Below are 19,612 nucleotides of genomic sequence, written 5' to 3' on the forward strand. Positions count from 1 at the left end.
AAGTTTGGTGTTATCATTTCTACTTAACATAACAAGGGAGACATGGTTAGAAGGTCTGGACTCTATGTAAACATTTTCTGAATAACCATGAGGACACAGCTGTTGTGTCCTCAAGTGGCTTTACTGACGTATGAAACAAAAATGCAAGCGACCCTTCTTTTCTATATTTTACATTCATCAAGACAAACTAATGGCATACTCCATGGAAAACAGCACTGTGTACTCTGAGTACACATGGTGCCATATGCCCAACATGGGTTTAATTAGTCTATAAAATCTCTAGACACACACTAAACTCAGGCTTGGATGCACAGGGAGGAAAAGGTGGTGCAGTCAAATGATATTTAAGCTGAGCTGCTCAACAAACATCATTCACATTCATAGCCTCTCCAGAAACAATTTCTTAATTCTCTTCCTGGAACTGGCATATCAATGTTTGCCTTGCAGATCTTTATGAACAGTATAAAGCTTTATACTCCCCTTTTGCAGTATTTGCTGTCGATTTAAAAGTTCATACCAAGTAAGAAATATAAAATTTGCTCAAAATAATGACGTTGATGAGTCATCTCCATGCAGTTAAGCCGGGATAAAGGCAAAGATACAATGCTCATAAAAGATACTGTTTGCTTGCTGTCTGGGATTTTAGACATTACAGGGTGACCTGGTCATTGAGGTCATAACACACCTCCATCGAGGAACAGATGTTAAATTATGTATTCGCTATATTCACTTGTTTGATTAGAGACTATCAAATGTTTCATAGATTCATTGCTCTAGTTAGATTCATGACACTGTATTCATATTGTTTCAATATAATTCTCATTATATCTTCACTTTAAATCAATACTTTTAAACTCACAAGTAAAACCTTACATTTATGGAGGCTCAAAGTGTTCAATTTGACATAAATTAAGAGGACATGAACTTGTAAAATAATCCAATACTTTTAAAAACTGTTTTTACAATAACCTAATTTACTGCAGGAGATGTTAACTTTCCATTCTAACAGTTATTATTTTAAAAAGGCCCTGCACAATGCCATTTTTTCCAGTGTTTTGTTTTACATCATGTTTCATCACAATCTTGGACATCTGTCATTACAAGAAATGGTGCTGTGAAATAAAAACAGTCTTTGTTTTTATAAAAAGGAAATAGGGAAAAAGAGGTGCAGAGGCAAAAACAGTGGAAGAGTTTTCTGTCGGCTTGTTTGACACAAACAGGAAGTGGCTGCTCCTGGTCTCCATGATATTGTGCTCTGAGTACAGTAAACCATACATGTATGAGTGTATATATACTCATATTTAGTTTCTTATTATAAGTCTATATGCAAAAGAAATACAGTTATAAGACATAACCAAACATGACAAAACCAACCGGATTCATTTCACTACAAAGCTGTCAGGCCAGTTTGAGTTTGACTTTATCTTGTATGTGTGTGGGGTGTATGTGTTTATGTCCAGTATGTATTCAGTCCTGTGCAAAGCCCTGGTAGTCTTGCATTGGCCTCCAGTCTGAAAAGTATCAGGAAATGAGTCACTTGTGTACTCAAAACCACCTACCAGGTCCTTCAATAGTACAGCACTATAGGAAACCATAGGAAATGGCAGTGACTGCAGAAAGTTTCCCTTTGGGTCATCTACCCTGCTGAGCTTTGAACTACAATCTTAAAGTGAGGAGAATTTGAAAAAAGGAGTGAGTGAGAACAGTGTTCTAAGTCAAATCATGGCCGGCACAAAAGAATAGAGCTGCACTCAAGGTTCAACCGAGACTACCGCTGAGTAGAAAACCCACAATGGAACAAGGATATTTGAGAAGTGATAACTTATCAGAGTGTTAAATTATGTTGTCTCAGAGCCAGATGGAAAACCCTGAGCTAAGGCCATGCTGTAAAGTATCCAACTATTGGGTTAATGCTGCAGAACAGTTTCTATCTCTCTGTGGTAAACATGGCGATGACAGTTCTGATGTCTGGGTGAGACATAATCAAGGGAAGCAATCACTCTGGTAGCACATGGATGAATGGGAGAATGAGTTTTGCAGAGGCATTATTTTTTGACATTCTGCTTTGTTTACTTTTATCACAGACGTGTGTTTGCACAGTCATACGTAGTACAGCAAAAATATAAACCCACAAAACAACCAGAGCTTGACATTTAGACAGTGGGCATGTTGAAATATGTGGAGTGATAACATAGAACTAGATAGCAAAATAAGGAAAAACAGACTTCACAAATACCAATAAAAACAAGATAACCTGGTGTAAAAAAAGAAAGAAAGCAGGGTCTCTCAAGGTCATGTAAAAAGTTAAAGGTGCAGTGTTTAGAATTTAGTGGCAACACAGTTGGCAGAAATGGAATATAACATTAGTGTATAATCCCATGAAAATAAGAATCATGTTTTTGTTACTTTAGAAGGAGCCATTTATATCTACAAAGGGAGTAGGCCATCTTCCACGGAGCCCAATATGTTTCTACAGTAGCCCTGAGTGGACAAACCAAACACTGGCTTTAAAGAGGGTATTACGCATTTTTCGCAGCCACCATATTCTCCTACACACTTGGATGAGGTAACGGAGGGAGGTGTAATCAGTTAGTTGCAATCTACAACCTCACTGTTTCAGGTATATGCCACTAAATCCTACACACTAGTCCTTTAATGTGCATAATAATACTATACATGGCAAGATGCTTCATCTTAAGGTCCTCCACTGTTATTACAGAGGCTATTCACACTTGAATTAGAAGGTTTTATACATGTTTTACATAGTACATACTGTTTCTCTTGTGTGCTAAATGTCACACAGTGCTAGTATGCTGATGTTATGCAGGTATAATGTTCACCATGTTCACCACCTTAGTTTTTAACATGTTGATGTACATCCTGTGTTGGCAGATGAATGTCGCAATTCTTCCAATAGTTGTTGAGACATTTCACTCAGATGTGAACCTCATGGTGCCATTAAAGGACACATGGATCATGCTGTGAGCACCATTGATGTCCGGACAAATGTGCCAATCCATTAAGTAGAGCTATTTCAGTCTAGCCTAAAGTGGTGCATTGACTGAACGAAACAATCAATAACGCCACGGTGCTAGCACTGCTATGAAAAACACTCAAGTGAGTCTCGATAGTATGGTTTGTTTTATCATCCTCTGTGCTATAATGGCAGGTGAACTTGCACGATTGAGGGTTTAGTAGAAAAAGTTTAAAAAACAATTTATGCCAATTACTGCACTGACTACTCTTTAAGTTGCTGCCACAGTGACTGACCCACAGAGCGATTACACTTCAGTCTGTCGTCAAGCTCTTCACTAATGGAATCCACAGCCGTGACCCTGTCCGCTGCTTTAGCTCTGTACGTACACACGCACACACACACACACACACACACACACACACACACACACACACACACACACACAAAGCCTTAATTACTGACTCACTGCTCCCTGTCACCTGTTATGATACACTCTATTTCCAGGCTGTACATACACACACACACACAGTTGTAGCCATGAAACTGCTCTGCTACTCCTGATGACATGCTCAGCCAGCCGACCATGCTGCTTGTATAAAGACATGGGATTTCTTTTTCGTGTGTGTGTGTTTGTACCTCTATTCTTGTACATTTTGTGGGGCTCATTCCATTCAGAGGTTTCAGAGGATCTAATAATCAGGGTTAGCATTTAGGTTTGGATTTCATATCTAAAGCAAATAACGAGTGCGTTCCATGAGTAAATATTTCCAAAAATCTCATTTGGTTTCTCTTTCATTTAAGAGGTAGGTATCAGTCAGTGCCCGTGTGTGCTGAAAAGAGAACTAGAGCTTGCAAATGTACTGTACTATATATTTGAGATTGACAGCAGCTGACATTAAAATGAGTAGGCACTGTTGAGTGACGGATAGCATTACTGCGACTTGTGAGGCTGCTGCATGTTTCAGTGTGCTTTTCAGAATGTCATAGTGTTGGAATGCTGCTACCTCACAGTTGGGCTGGGGGTGGTTTATCTACATTACAATATTTCTGTAAATGTCCAAAACAGGCGATCTGACAGTCTACGCTCACTCTCCACATCAACAAGCCAGGTGTGTTTAGATGGTCAAACAAGAGGAGTTCCAGTTGGTCCACGAATTCAATTCTGTTTCTTTACATGGCTACTTCCTCCATGTCAATCACTGTTAACCACAGCGCATACTGTGGACCTTTCTGTTGTCTGATTCTCACATTCCAGCTGCCACCTAGTAAAATGTCATTATACCTATATAATGATTTTTTAGGGTGGTGTGTTTTCTTTAGCCTTTCCAAAACTGAAGTTACAGGAACAATAGTGTAAGGAATTAATTAAAAATGTGTTGTGTATCAAATCTCTCTTCTCTTCTGTGTGTTCACCACTTTTCAAACTGGATTTGGATTAACATCGCCGCATTATACAAATGTAAATCATCCATACAGTTTTTTGCACTAAGCACCACTATACTGTTGTCACATATAAGCCATCAGTAGGTTAATTTATCAGTCTGTAATGATTGGCACCGCGAACCACAATGCGAATGCTAACACTAGCTTGCTAATTAGCTAATCGTCATTTCCGCAAGGTGCGCAAAGGCCGTGTCTGATTTGAGACAACACTAACCTGTCGAAAAAAAACCTTTCTGATGGAACATTCAATGTGAAAAGAGTGTGGAAAAGTGTGTAAGCCTGGCAGCCAAACAGGGTTATGTTTTTGCTGGTGAACCAAATGTTACTTTGACGTCATTACAGCTCTGATAAAGCACAAACAGCAAATTAGACGAGGATGATTTTTATCTGTTGGACAAATAGGAAGAACAGTTACATGCCCATTCTTGAGAGCAACTACAGAACCATCTGGACACTTTTTTTTCAAACTGAACTCACTTCAACCAAACAGAAGCGGATTCAGATTTTAATAAGAGTCTAAGCAGAGCTGATTCCATGGCTCAGATTCACATTATAACAACCTAACCACTTCACATACACACTCACCAGTTCAGCTGCACATATTTTCCAGCCACTTCTTCTGTGGTCTAAACAATGTCTATGTAAAACACAAGGCCTCTCCATAATGAAAGGCTGTGAAGACGATGATGATGATGATGATGTTAATGGTGTATGAATACATTTATGAGACGGCTCTCCTGCACTGATATGAGGAAGGTAAGGACAGCAGCAGAGGAGACATGGAGCAGCCTAAAAATACAAAGAGACAATATGTCATTTTTCCTCTGTTATTCTTAGTCAACCCCACATATTAACAAATCTTTCCTTCTTTCTACTATCTCATTCATAAAGTCTTCTTTCCCCCTCAACCTTGCCTGTACCTAATTTCCATACTCTTCATCCTGCGTTTTATTGCATCCTACACACCACCAATTCACTCTCTTATGAAGCAATTTTACTGCGGTTACCATAGTAACATTCGGCAAAAATCTCACAGCCATTGATGAGCTTTCCGGCCGAGTGCACACACATATATATACACATGCTCAGGGGCGAGACACACAGAGTCAGTAACTGTGGGTTGTGTGTGTCCATGTATGTGTGTGGGTGTACAGGTGCTTGTGTGGGTGCAGGTATGTGAGGTGAGTAGCAAGCAGCCAACTGTCATCACCAGTAGTGAAAGCTGAAAGGCAATAAAAAATCATGATGTGAATCATCAAATAATAATAATTAGTCAGACACAAAATGGTCCAACGGTACAACAATCTAATCCTACATCTGTGAAGCCACTCCAGACTATTCTCTACATTAAATTCGGATCATTATAATGATTGTAGTTAATCATATATTAATTACAATAGACTGTTGCCGCCGGGTTGGCGAGCTGTGTGATTCAGTGGAAAATCTCCTCAGTTGTTGTACAATTTTGTAGAGAACAGGAAGTGAAAACTCTCCTTTTGCACTGGACCTAGTAACTAATGCTGCATTTCATTTACGTCAGAAGTTGGATCGTGAAGTGTTCCAGTACAAGAAGTTAGCCATTGTTAGTAATACCAATTGATAAAAACGCATTACACTGTATTTTGCCCATACAAACACCGTAGCAACGCGTCCACAGATAGAGACTGGACAGTGCTTTGTGTGCTACTGATTTAATGACCCACGAAGTGCTGATAAACGGGACATTACTACAACTTTTACACTGTTGATACATGCCGCAACCATCTTGGAGTTTTAGGTCAGGGCTAGTGAGGTTCTTCTAGCCTTCTGAGTAGGAAATCTGACTTCAGGGGTCATTGGAGTTGAAATCTCCATTTGGAAACTGACATTCCGACTTCTGAGTACAAATGGAACGTACCATAAATCCCCTTTGTGACAGCAAATAACAAGGTTTATGGGAAATGTGTTGATGTCACAACTATTCATTAACATGGCATACTGAAAATATTATCAGGTAGACAACTATGTGCACCTTTTAGTCAAAAAGGGTATACATTTACACATAACTGTCACCTTACATCTGGATGATTGATTATGATTATACTGTAACGTTAACATTTGTTGCAGCAAAATGAACCATCTTGATCTCTTTACAAAGCACAACTCACAGATCCTGCTAAAATAAATTGCAATATAAAATGACGAAACCCACAAAAACAGTACCAATGAGCCAAACTATTCCTATATTGAACTTTTAGGCTTGGCTACCCAGATTTCCCCAAACCTATAGCAGCAGCTGTTGCAAAGGGATAGAAAAGGACTTAAGGTCCAGCTGCAGCAGATTCCTGTTAGAAGGAATTTGAGAGGGAAAAGTACAGTGAAATGTGAATGAAACTTTTGTAGAAGTACAAGATGCTGAGGTTGTAATGTAAGCCATCTAACATACTGAGAACACTGCCATCTACAACACTGCCAACTTTATGACTGAATTCTGGGACAAACAATGGCTGTCTTCAAATGCAAGATTCAAGATTAAGTTTATTGTAATTTTCTTGTACTTGCCCACAGCAGTGTAACAATAACAGAAAGAAAAATGAATCCTTAGAAGGACTGTATTAAAGTGCATTTAGAAAGAAAATACATGTTTTGGTTTGATGTTGACAACTGGTGCATGTCAATGAGTGGCCAGCACTGATGGGGGGCATTACATAATCCATTTTATTGTCCAGAGAAGGAACATTAGGCAGCATGATTGATGGGACTGCTGGTTTGTATGGTTTCAGGGGCTGAGTCATTCAAAGTCTGCGCTTTTAGACAGATTATATCATGAGACGTCTGGCCTTGATGTGCATCAGGCTGATACTGTATTTGCCAGTGGAAGATTTTGACTCGACTTGATGAGCTGATTGATGCTATCCTTTGTTCAGAAAATCTTTTAAGGGATCCAGTCCCTTTAGTGGGACACAGCTGTAATCAATCAGAGCCGACATATCCATCATTCATTCATATTTAAAGGCTTCACAACTCACTGATCTACTTACAGTTATAACAGTCTCCCTGCTCTCCGGTTGTAACCTTCAGTTATACTGTAGGATGCAACAATACCTCTCTCACTGGACTAACATTACACTACAACAAAGCAGCACGTACATACAAGTGGCCACTCTATGGTGTCTTTGTCTGTACACAAGGACAAGCACCTGTCAATGATTTAACCTCATGTAACCCAGTTATGTTCTCAGCTTAAATGAAATAACTCTTAGTCTTGGCTGAATTCAAAGAGCTCTCTGCTCAGCCTTCATTCCAGCTGTGGTCTGGTCTGCTCAAACTGTGGCAGAGGGTTCTTTGTCTGTTTTACGCTTTCTATTACACACAAACACACAAGATAAAATAGAACAATATTCAATATGCAAAATAGAAATACAGCTAAGACACCAGATGTGTTACTGTAGATTGATCCAACAGACACAAACACCTGAATGTTTCTAGAGCCTATTGTTCCAATTGTGCAGAATGCTTTGACAGTGCTGTAAGGTTCACTGCCATTTCTTCCACATAGCGAGTAACATACTACACAACAACCTGCTTTTGAAAGGCACTTCACTTGAAACATTCCTTCCACTTTCTCCGCTGCATTACAGGGTGCTAGTTTATAACTTTGAGTGCCTTTGTTTTGTTTAGATGTGCTTTAGCATCACATGTTTAATGGAAACCCAAGTGGAGATGCTAAATTTGCAATGGAAAAACCACAGTGGTTTGGGATTAAACCCCCTAATAATAGTCCTGACCGCAAACAGGGGCTTGTGATGGTGCAACTATAATGGAATAGTTTTGGTTTGTGGAGAGTCAATGAGAGAGAAAAGACAGCGGTGGTGACAGAAGGAGAAACTTTCCCAGGGAAGAAGTAGGAGTGAGTTTTCTTTGTAAGAAACATCTGTACACTTAGTTCTCTGAGTGCAATGCGGCAGCTTGAGTCTCCAGAACAATGGACACCAGGAACAACAGGGGTGGGAGTAAGGGGGGTGGATGGTGGGGGTGAGACGGCAAGAGAGAGAGAGAGAGAGAGGGACACAAAGACACACACAGAAATAGAGATTAAAATAAGAAAGAAAATGCTGATGAATGGATGATGACTGTGTCTGCCTACATTCTGCTGGGCCCCAAGAGACACACACCTCTGTTCTCTGTTCTTCTGTTCTCTCTCTTCCTGTCCTAGCAGGAAAACCCTTTAGACATTGGTGCCATTCACTAATAATTCATCACAGTCACACTGTCTAACTGAGCACCGGTGTACCTGTTTTGTTATTCTCTTGGGAAATAGTGCAGAATTCCTAATGCATTGTGCTAAACCATGGTATAGGATTTTACCATCCACATTCAATGTTATAACCAGGCTACAATATTCTGTGGTTCCAAAGTGGCCTCCAAAAGGAGAAACCTCTCCCCTCCGACTTCCTGACAATACTCTGGCACGGGGAGGTGAGGTGGGAAGACACAGTGAACAGGCACTGGCAGCTGGCCAGGCAGTAGCTGCATAGAGGATGACCCAAAAGGAGAGGAGGGGGGTAGACAGATGAGTTTGTACCACTTGGACCAAGGCCAACATTTTCTAGGATCTGACTCCTTAGTACTTGTCTCTCTTTTGTAATAAAGCTGAACTGTACTAGTGTGAGCTCTTTCCTTTTCTCTCAGCATCCAACCTGACACAGCAGACAGGCAGCGTTTGAGGTTTCATCTGACTGATTGGGGTTGCTAGCTGGTTTGCTACATGCTGCCCACAGTTGTTATTTTCAGACCTTATACTTTTAAATGGCCTCCTTAGCCTTCATTAGGTTGCTACGGTAACAGACCTGATAGGAGGAGGAAGAGGAGGAGGAAACCACATATTGTGCTTGTTGATTGAGGAGAGAAAGAGTGAACCGGTGAGAAGTAGGAGATGACTCGGTTTGACTCGGCAGGGGTCTGCATGTCCATTACAACAACGATACCAGTTTGAAGGTGGGTTTTTAAATGATGAAGTGCTTGTCTAGAGTTGACAGTGTTTAAAAAGCTTTTTAGTGCTGTTTACTCAAGCCCACAGTAAGTATGCAGACCTATGACTAGTAGTCACAGGAGCGTCTGTATAACAGTGGATACATTTTTTTGAGCGTCACAATCCCTGTGAAATGATAACATTTGGAAAGTGTAGAGGAACGGCCTCATGAAGTTAGCCGGCTCGTCCATAAGATCCTGTTTAAACCTGGCATCAATATGCGTCTCAGGTGATCCAATGGTAAGTGGACAGCCGAGACACATTGCTTATCACACCTACCTCTTTATACGTCTCAAGCGGTCTTGAGCTGACCACTTATGTCCAGAATTTGTTGCTGGATTCATCACTTTAGTGAGAAGGTCAAATAGCCCCACTCACAGTTATTACATCAGTCAGACCAGCGCCCACGTTGTTGTTAGTGTGGACTAAAGAGCTAAGAGCTAATAATAATGCTTCAAGACCTAATATACTTGTGTAGTCTATTCCAGCTGTTCAGATTACTCCTACCTCGTAGATCTGTGCTCATTTCCATTCTTTCAACCGTTTACCAAAACAAACGCCACCTCCTGCATTGGCTGATTGTATTTTCCTGTTACATCCTTGTCGTGGGACGTAATAGCGTTTACACTACAAATGCGGCCAAATGCATCCCAGACCACCTCGGCAAGTGGTTTGGGAGATCGGCTCACAATGTGACTCGGAGTGCTGTCCACTTGTGATTGGTTTATCTGAGGCATGTTTTGGCAAATCTAAATAGGAACTATGTGATGAGGAAGCCCATTTGACGTCACTGGAACTCACAGGGGGGCAGTTTGGGCGTGCTTGGACCCCACTTTAGAGTTGGTCCATCTCTGCAGGCTTAAACTGGTTATAGAAATGCAAATCAACGTGGCATGGTTTGACTCAGCGTGACCAAAAGTACCAATGATAAAAAGGCTACTCAAGTCAAATTCATAATCAAGTTAAAGTTAAGATTATGTAATGTCACCTAGGTTTTAATGCTATGGTCTGGGGTCACTACACCTAAACAGCTATGGGCTTTCATCCATTGTAGAAGTATTAAACATAGATTACATAACACCACTTCCATCTATGTAGTGTTGTTTGCTTGCACTGCATGTATGAATGCATAAAGCTCAAGAGGAGATGAAGGATAACAACGGATTAAGCAACTTCTCAGCTGAGTCAGATTTGACAACTATTTTGTGGCCTGTTATGAGAGAATCAGCTCTTGGTTGCATGCCTGTGAGGAATCTTTCTTCTTCCTCTCCGCCTTGCGCTCGGAGGTCGTGTCTAATTTGTTTGGCTCCCTGTCTGCGGTGCCCTGGTGGGAGCTCTCTGTCTGTCTGGCACCGGATCACTGAACCTGGTTAATTGGTTGTATGACAAACTCCTGAGTCCCAACAGGGGGGAAAAAAAGAGTAGATGTCTCACTGTCTGTTGTTATCTGTGGTTATGTGACTGTGATCATTAGCAACTTTAACATAAATCCTACCACACTAAATTACAGAATAAAGAAAACAGATGAAGCAACTTGAAAGTTTTCCATCGATTGAAGCCTTTTATACACCAACTGTTGCCATAAAACTGATGACTATGATTAAAAAAAGAAAAGCCTCCCACTCAATGACACCTGCTGGATACAAATTTCCATCAGCACTGTGAAATTAAGTGGGATGACTATAAAATGTGCCCGAGTAATGGGCCAAAGCTGAACTATAACTGATAAAAAAGATATCTGCAGAGAAACTATGAGAGCAGACAAAGAATGTGTGGTAGTTACAGAAAGAGGGAAAGTGTATGCATTATGACGTCCAGAGTAGATACAGATAAGGGGAGGAAAAGAGAAAGGGAGAGAGAGGGAATATGTGAGCCCAGAGATGGTTCTGATTGAAGAGTGCCTCGGGGGATGCAACAAAGTTTGCTCTGCTTCCTGTGGTCAAAGAAAAATATAGAAACAGGAAATAGCATCAGGGAAAATAACAAACAGAACGGAAGTTGCGTCACGGTCGAGGTCAGGGGTCAGGATGAACCCAAGGATGGGAGATGTGTGTTAACAGTGGAAATGTTTTGGAGGATTACCATCAGTGAGAATAGAGACTGCTTGGCTGTTTGAATGAGATTTAATGTCGTACCAAGCAAAGATCTTACAATTCCAAAAAAAAAGTTATTTGTGCTGACGATTTGTGCTTCATCTTTTATATTTATGAGAGGGGGAACAAGAGCAGCTGTTTATTTAACAGAAGGACACTTAGGTCGCGGGGCATGGGCAGTTAAAAGGTTGGATAGACAAAAAAAAAAACAGAACCCAAACCATGAAAAGGAACTGTTTCCACAACAGTGTTAACACTGGCAACTGCTTCCTCCAAGTCAAGACATGAGAAATTTATTTTGGACAGGAAAATCTCTCTACTATTTATTTAGTTGTAAAATCTATTGGATTTAGAGTGTGAGTGTTAAAGTACTGATGATAGTGCTGTAAGCGAAACGCCAAATATTTGACCGCTTATGATGAAGATGCTGCCAAAATCAAGGAAAAAAAAAAATTTCTCCCGACTATTGAGATGTTTTTAGATCAGTCACTGATTATTATGAGGCTGCTTTTGACATGGTTTACAATGAACTTTTAAGCTTAAGTCTTTTCCATGAATATCTTTTTTTTTTTGCATGTTTTACGCTCATCTCTCAAAGGTTCACTAGGAATCATAACTTGTGTAACAGCCTAAACTGAGTTGCATCCACTTGTATGTCTCACTATACTGATATACTGATGTGAATATCCTACTGAGACCATATTACAAGAATTACATTGTTACAGCCTCTAGCCAAAACAGTGGCTGAGGTCTGTACAGTCATAATTCTCTCCGTGAGTGAATGAAATAGCTGCACTCCAGTCCGTAACTATATCGATCTTACACACAGACACAGACACACACACACACACACACACACACACACACACACACACACACACACACACGGTCTCCTTCACCTTCAGTGACAGAGATAAAAAGCAGAGTAATCATCAAAAGGCACAAGGTTGCCACCTGAGATGATCAAACACAACAAATGATGCTCTCAGCCATCATTCAGCAGTGTGAGTGAGACATGACCTGTGTAATTTCAACTGGCTGCTGTGCTTCTGCATCATTAACTGCAACTATGCTCAATATCTTACAATTTTCTCATGATGGTCTATAAGAGGGTTGGACACTTCTACCCATGCTGTCATCAGTCAAAGTCTCTTCTTGTAAATAAAGTTTGAGTTAACACTCATCGTGGAATGACTGAAGACCTAAGAGGAGGTCTCAGTTACTGTGTAGATAACTAATCACAGAGCATGAAAGCATCTTATAAACAAGGCAAAGCACAGCATTTATCATGTCTGTGCTGAAGATATTCATAACCAACCTCGGTGAAACTCTAATCTGTGTGGGCTTACTGTATCTCTATCTGTATTGTGAGCATCCGCCGTAACAATATACAAGCTTGGATCTCTACTCTACTTCAATATCCCCTCTTTAGCGATAGCATCTTCATCTCTTGACAGCTCACGATAAACGCTCGTCTTCAGAAAGCAATTCCCCGGCAGACGCTGCATTCAAGTCATTTTTTTTAAAGTGACAATTCAGCGATAGCGCTCTTCCCTCTTTTTGCCTCGCATTCCTCAAGTAAGGCATGCGTCCCGACTGCCAACGAACTGAGCGAGCTCGGAGGAATTCTAAGTAGCTGTGTAGCCGAGATCCATCACCTCCTAGCTGCCACGCTGTCATCTGCAACGCTCCCCCTGGGAAATAATCCACATGCTATATTGTGAATTATGCAGTATCTTCATAATGGCTGAGAGCTGCTTCTGTGTTCCATGTGCAAGGTAGAAAAACAGCTTGGTTCCAAATAATGTCAACGGTAATTGAGTATGATATTTCATAAGTCCTTATTAATCATGCCATCATTCACCATTTCTTCTCTCTAGTGACCTGACTTTTTAAACTAATGGTATTGCTTGATCTGTGTTGAGCGTACAGTGGCTCATCATTCAGTCTTCATGGTCCACATCACAGTCTGCACAGACAGCATGGATTGGGCTTTAATAAGTATGAAGCACATCCATTCCATGTGACTGTATATGCTAAATGTAGCCTTGATAAAATATTTTTTTCTCATCAGAAAAATCATTTAGACCACTCTTGTCGAACCCATTTCACAAAAGGTTCATGTGGCTGCAGGTTTTCATTCCAACCAAGCAGAAGCACATCAGGCTCAACTCATTTCATCAGCTGATCTCAGTCTTCAGACAGTTGATTGGTGTGCTCTGGATTGATTGGAACAACAAACCTGCAGCCACACAACCCTTTATGGAATGGGTTTGACATGCCTGATTCAGACTAAAGCTGTGTTCAGAATGATATTAGCACTTTGTTACCTGTGTTTCTCAACCTCAGACCATTGCTTTGTAACTGATTCCAATTTGACTTTAAATAGTGTTTTTAGACTTATTGGAATAACGGCATCTTCATAGTCAACATGCCTGCTTTAGACCTATAATACAATAATAGAATATATTCTCCTATTACTGGACTGAGAAGTGAGGTGACAGATTTTGATATAAAAAAAACAAACAAAAAAAAACACTCTGATACTAATTTTTTGGCATTTGAGAGAGATAAATGAACAATTAACACGAGGGCACAGGATTAAATATATTTTTCACTTCACTGGGACTTTAAACTACCTCCACTCCACTAATGTGTACTGATATAATCCTCTCCCTCCATCTAATACATAAGCCCAAACAGAAGATACACAACAACAAATAAAAACAGCATCTGCTCTACATGCTTTGACCTCTGAACTGTACTAGTTTTTTTCCATCTAAGCAGCAAAGTGAATAAATGAGCAAAATCACATAAAAAAGAATTACATTTACTACAACATTGAAAACCCATTCCTAAATAAGACATTATTGTGACAAACTGTATAACCACAATTGCTGCTTTTGTCAATGGAGAACACACAAATACATTTATGGCATTAATATAAAAGCAGTAAACCACACATTCAACTGTATTTTCCGGTCTTCTGAAACTGCTCACGGAAAACTCATTAACTGAGAGAAACATGGAATACATGAACTCACAGAGCCAACAAACAACAAACTAAGACTTAGACTAAGAACAGTGGCAGCAGGAAGAGTTCATTTGTTGTGATCTAAAGTTCCAAATATACTCTAGACCTTCTTTTTCTTTGTCTCTAGTGTCCATCATGACGTGTCTGAGTGTGTGAATTCCACTGTGTGTCTAAAAATAGAACATCTGTTTCTCATAGTCCCCCTAAACAAACGCATGGGAGCCTATAGGCCGAGGTTATCTTCTAAAATGATCCATGTATGAGTGTGTCACCCTACGTGGGACCCCTTAGCTGCAGATAATCCCACAGAGCATTTTGCACCCCCTTGGAGCTGAGCTTTGGTTAAATGACCTGTGACCCCCTTCATAAAGAACCCCTGTTGGAGAATGACAAAGAGCTGACCAGCTGTCCCTCGCATCCACCGCTAACATGTGTCTGTCTGAGGGCCAAACTCACTCAACTCACTTGTTTGTCACCAAGATGAAGTTTTCACAGGGGACGGAGAGTGAAATTATTTATACACTATTGCTCCAGGGCACACTTGTTTTATTTATCCATTCTTTCAGTGTCTTGTGACTGAAAAACACATCTCTACATCCAATCTGAAACAACATTGCAGATTCTATAATACTTTTCTTATGCATAAATCAAACTGTAAAAAAAAAACTCTTCCAAGATCAGGCTGAAAACTAACACTGTAGCACTGCACTTTGTCAAATGTCCAGTGAGCTTGTGAATGTTTCCATAAGCATGTCTAATGTTATACTTCTACATGTATTTTTACTCCCCTTACAATCACTGATGGATTACAGGCCACATCCATGCAGGATACTATGCACACTTCACACCACATATTAAAAAATATCTCTCTCTTTAATTCAGCAATTAAGCTAATTACATCATTAAGTAAAATGCAGTGCAAGTGCAAAGAAATGAATCCTTATTTCTAACTTAATGTTCATGAAAATATGCCTCCAATGGAAGTAAGTTTCTAAATGAGACAACAAGGCCTGTCACAATAATTACGTTATCGACATATCATATAATAACGTAATTATCAATATTGCCACTCTTCACATTAGCAGCTAAACAAGTAGTGTCCTCCATTCCTCACTGTGTACGTCCTGAGTGGAGACTGTAGAACAATTAAAGGTAAATAACTCTGTCCCCAACCATAATGACAGTCTGTGCTTTTTTTTAGTGTAGCCCCCACTCTTCAATCCCATCCTCACCCCCCCTTGCATTATTATACTATTATATTATCATTATATCAGTGGTATAAAATGATCTTCAAATTACAATAATATCGTTTATCGCGATTAATTCTGAGACAATATATCGTCCACAAAAGAAGTTATCGTGACAAACAGGACAAGAGTAACTCAAATTAAACTCCAACAGCTGACATGGTTAACAGCTCATAGTGAGGGTGGTGAACACAACATGGAGACTGCAAAAACTGCATTCATTCAGCTCTGCAGGTTTGCAGAAGGCTAAGTGAGGTTTTTTTTCTATTCAAATTTGTATTCTATTGAAATTGGATGCATGACTCATCCGTGTACCCTAGTGTGGTGGTCCTATGCTGAGCTATACACTCTAACCACCCCAATACCTCAGTAGAGACATGCGACTGCAGATAAAGCGGTGAAACATGTTGAAGCCTCCTCAGCACAGTGAACACAAAAGGTCTCCACTTCAACACCTCAGTCAAGCATGCACAGTCATACTGTCGGTTAAAGTTGAAAACACAAATACTTTTTGACAACTGGTTATACCATGCTGTAAATTAACAGTAGTGTCTATGTTATGAATGTATAGAATGTATACATTAAAGAAAAACAGTGCAGAGGAGCGTATGGTGCTTTCAGGCCTCGTGTGTCAAGTACCTTTTGCCCAACAGTGACTTTTTCTTCCCCACATGTAAACCAGCAGCTTTAATGTTGAATGGTGCTCAAGTTGAATGGGTGTTTATGTCAATGGACCCACATTTTAAAACCTTTCCCACTTCACATGAGAGCCACGAGGTACAATAAACTGTAAATTATACCATAAAACACTTTTTTTATTCTACAAACAGAGCCTGTGGAGTTTCTGACCAGTAGCGGTGCTGTAGGACAATGTGTTGATGAACAGATGCCTTTACTGTTTGCATCTCATGTTCTAGCGCGTGCTAATGAGGATGCACATGCATGACGCGCTACATATTTCTGATATTTCTGCTGATTGAAACGAATGTTTTAGTTTTGCAATGAAAATTCTTGGGTAAACATTACAATATGAGCCAACTGCTGAATCCATCACACAACATAAGGTGTTTCTTATGGCCTGTAATCATTCGTACTGTAAAACACTTACAATTTTAGATGGAATAGCAGATGCTTGTTGCTTTTGAAAGGAAAAAACCCTGATAAAATTGAATTGCTGTTGGACTCTCTTACTGTGATTAATAGCAGTTAAATACACTAAACAGAGTCGTGCACTCATTGACACACTCCACCACTTCAAGCGGCCATTATCTAACACCTGATAAAGTGTGAGAGCTATCCAGATAGAAAACATATCTAACTACCTACTCAAGTGCCTGGCTCATCTTTTGTGTTTCTTTCTATGTATCTGTGTTGCTGTCTCCTTCTCTGACGCTCGTCGTAAATCAACAGTTATATAAACTGCCTTCAAGTTAGCTTCCACCAGTGTTACATGAAACTCCCTTAAGTACAAAACAGGATGTTTTAGAGCCCTGGTTCATACGGTTCAGCAAAGTTTGAGTGTAACAGAATTTTCACGGTTTCTCTCCAGGTTTTTTGAAACGGATGTGGGCATGAACACGCTACTCCATTGCCTCTGCGTATGTGTGGGCTCTGTTGCAGGAGAACACAAGGAGGTAGAAGTCACCTTTTTTTTCTTCTTCTCATGATATAACTATCTTAAATCAATGTATCCCTTGATGGCCATTGCTCTCTCTCACACACACACACACACACACACACACACTTGTAGCAGCTACATTTATACACACATGGCCCTGCAGAAAACTATCACATACATGTATAAAAACAGACGCACGCTGTACTCTATGATATGCAAGCAAGTAACCGCCGCTCAACCTTCACACACCTGCAACCACACGTACTGTAAATACTGCACGCTCAACGACTCACACGGCTCCACCCAGGTGGTGCTGATGGTGTACGTGCAGAGCTCTGCTTGCAATAACTGTACAGCTGATAAAAGACACTGGCAGCCTTGGAACTAATCACATTCTAATGACAGTGAATGATTATGATTACACTGTAATATCGTACTATTGCCTTTTTTCAATTGCCGTGAAATTCCCAGTGTATGATGGTACTGATGTTGGTTTCACTACAGTAATAGGATGGGGTTGTTATACAGTCATTTTACCATCATTAAGTAGCAACAGGAGAGGTACAGACAGGAAATTAAGAAATAAATCATATGCAACATACAATAGGTTCATGGCAGGAATCAAATCAGGGTGTTACCATTAGACACACCCTAATGTGCCAAATATCCAACGGGTTAGAGTAACTGCATCAAAACCAACCGTGCTGCTCATTTGGTGAAGTGTTAATCTTTTTAAAGCTTCATGATTATATTTTTATGCAGTAAGGAGTTAAAGGTTCCCCAATAGAGTTTGTGACCTCTGGAAGCACTATGAAACAGTTTTTTTTTTTTTTTTTTTTAAAGACACTGCTTTGTTTATCTGGTGCACGTGCATGAGGATATACTGCAGGTGACTGTAGCGTGCTGTGCCAAGAAAAACAGCAAAGGCATTGGAAGAGGACTGCATGCTAGTAGACAGGAATGTAAACAGTGCAGGATTTTATGGAAATGCATTGAACACACAGCATGTATTACAATCAATGAGAGCCTCTTTAACTGACACTAACAATAAAGTTATATGTTGCTGTCTCTGCTTCACAATTACAGGTACACACTTACAGTGGATGCTCAGTGGAAATGTAACTCTAACGCAGTGTCAGGAAACCACTAAATGTTTACATTAGCAGTGGAGCAGTAAAGCCATCTTTAGATAGAGCATCTTACCCAGAGATAAGGCCTGACTCCGTGTGTATTCTGTGTAAATAAAAACCACAAAGCAAAATGAACAAATACCATGGTAACCATCCCACCCTGCTCAACCATCCCATTACCTCAGTCCTAATGTGTGTGTGTGTGTATAGAGCAGTTAGTGTGATGAATGTAACTATGAAAAGCTGCAGTGGTTGAGTAACAAACGCTGATGATTGTGAAAGGAAACTCGACTCTACACAAATGTTTTCACCACAGTTCAACCTAGTTAAGTCTAAAGATAGTTTAAGCAACAGGTTTGACATTTAAAAAAATTATCTCTAAACCACAGTGTGTTATTAAACCGCTCTGATATTTTTACACTACAGTAATGTACTGTACCATCTTATCATATCATATATCATATGATAAAACTAGGATGTGACTATGTGTGAGATCATCTGCTGCACCCATTACTTTGGAAATTGAAGCGTTTATCATACCAGATTAAAATATTGTGATACATTTGCACTAATCTGGATAAATATTAAACTTGGCCACCTCCTGCACAGTGTTGCAGGAACACGAACACACACACACACACACACACACACACACACACACACGCCCAGTAAGAACTATCCACTGCTGCAGGATGTCAGATAAAGCTGGCTGTGTGCTCGAGGTGTGTGTGTGTGTGTGTGTGTGTGTGGTGTCGGTTCTTTCTTCAGAGTGACTGCTGCCAACCAACGTGCCCGTCTCACTCACTCACACAACATGTGCAAACTCACTCAAATCAGATAACAATATGCCGTGTACGCTAATGATTATTTTAGATGGAAGTGACACGAATACAGAAGTCAGACATCGTGCTACTCTTGTCTCTTTAGATCAAAATGGCCTCTTGTTGTATTCATGCAGGAAGACACTTGTGAATGATGGACACTCCGGCTTATCATGGAAAATACACACTGGGGGAAGTAATAACTATTATTTGTCAAAGTAGGAATATTTACCATCTA

General features: G+C 40.1%; 1 protein-coding gene across 3 annotated transcripts in view; it reads right to left on the minus strand.

Moving 5' to 3' along the window:
* The window catches only part of LOC128366065 (neurocalcin-delta A), a 69,225-nt gene that overhangs the window by 16,972 nt on the left and 32,641 nt on the right, over window positions 1–19,612 (minus strand). The gene's annotated exons all lie outside the window — the stretch shown is intronic.

Source organism: Scomber japonicus, chromosome 10 (assembly GCF_027409825.1).
Source record: "Scomber japonicus isolate fScoJap1 chromosome 10, fScoJap1.pri, whole genome shotgun sequence".
In the NCBI taxonomy this organism is placed as follows: domain Eukaryota; kingdom Metazoa; phylum Chordata; class Actinopteri; order Scombriformes; family Scombridae; genus Scomber; species Scomber japonicus.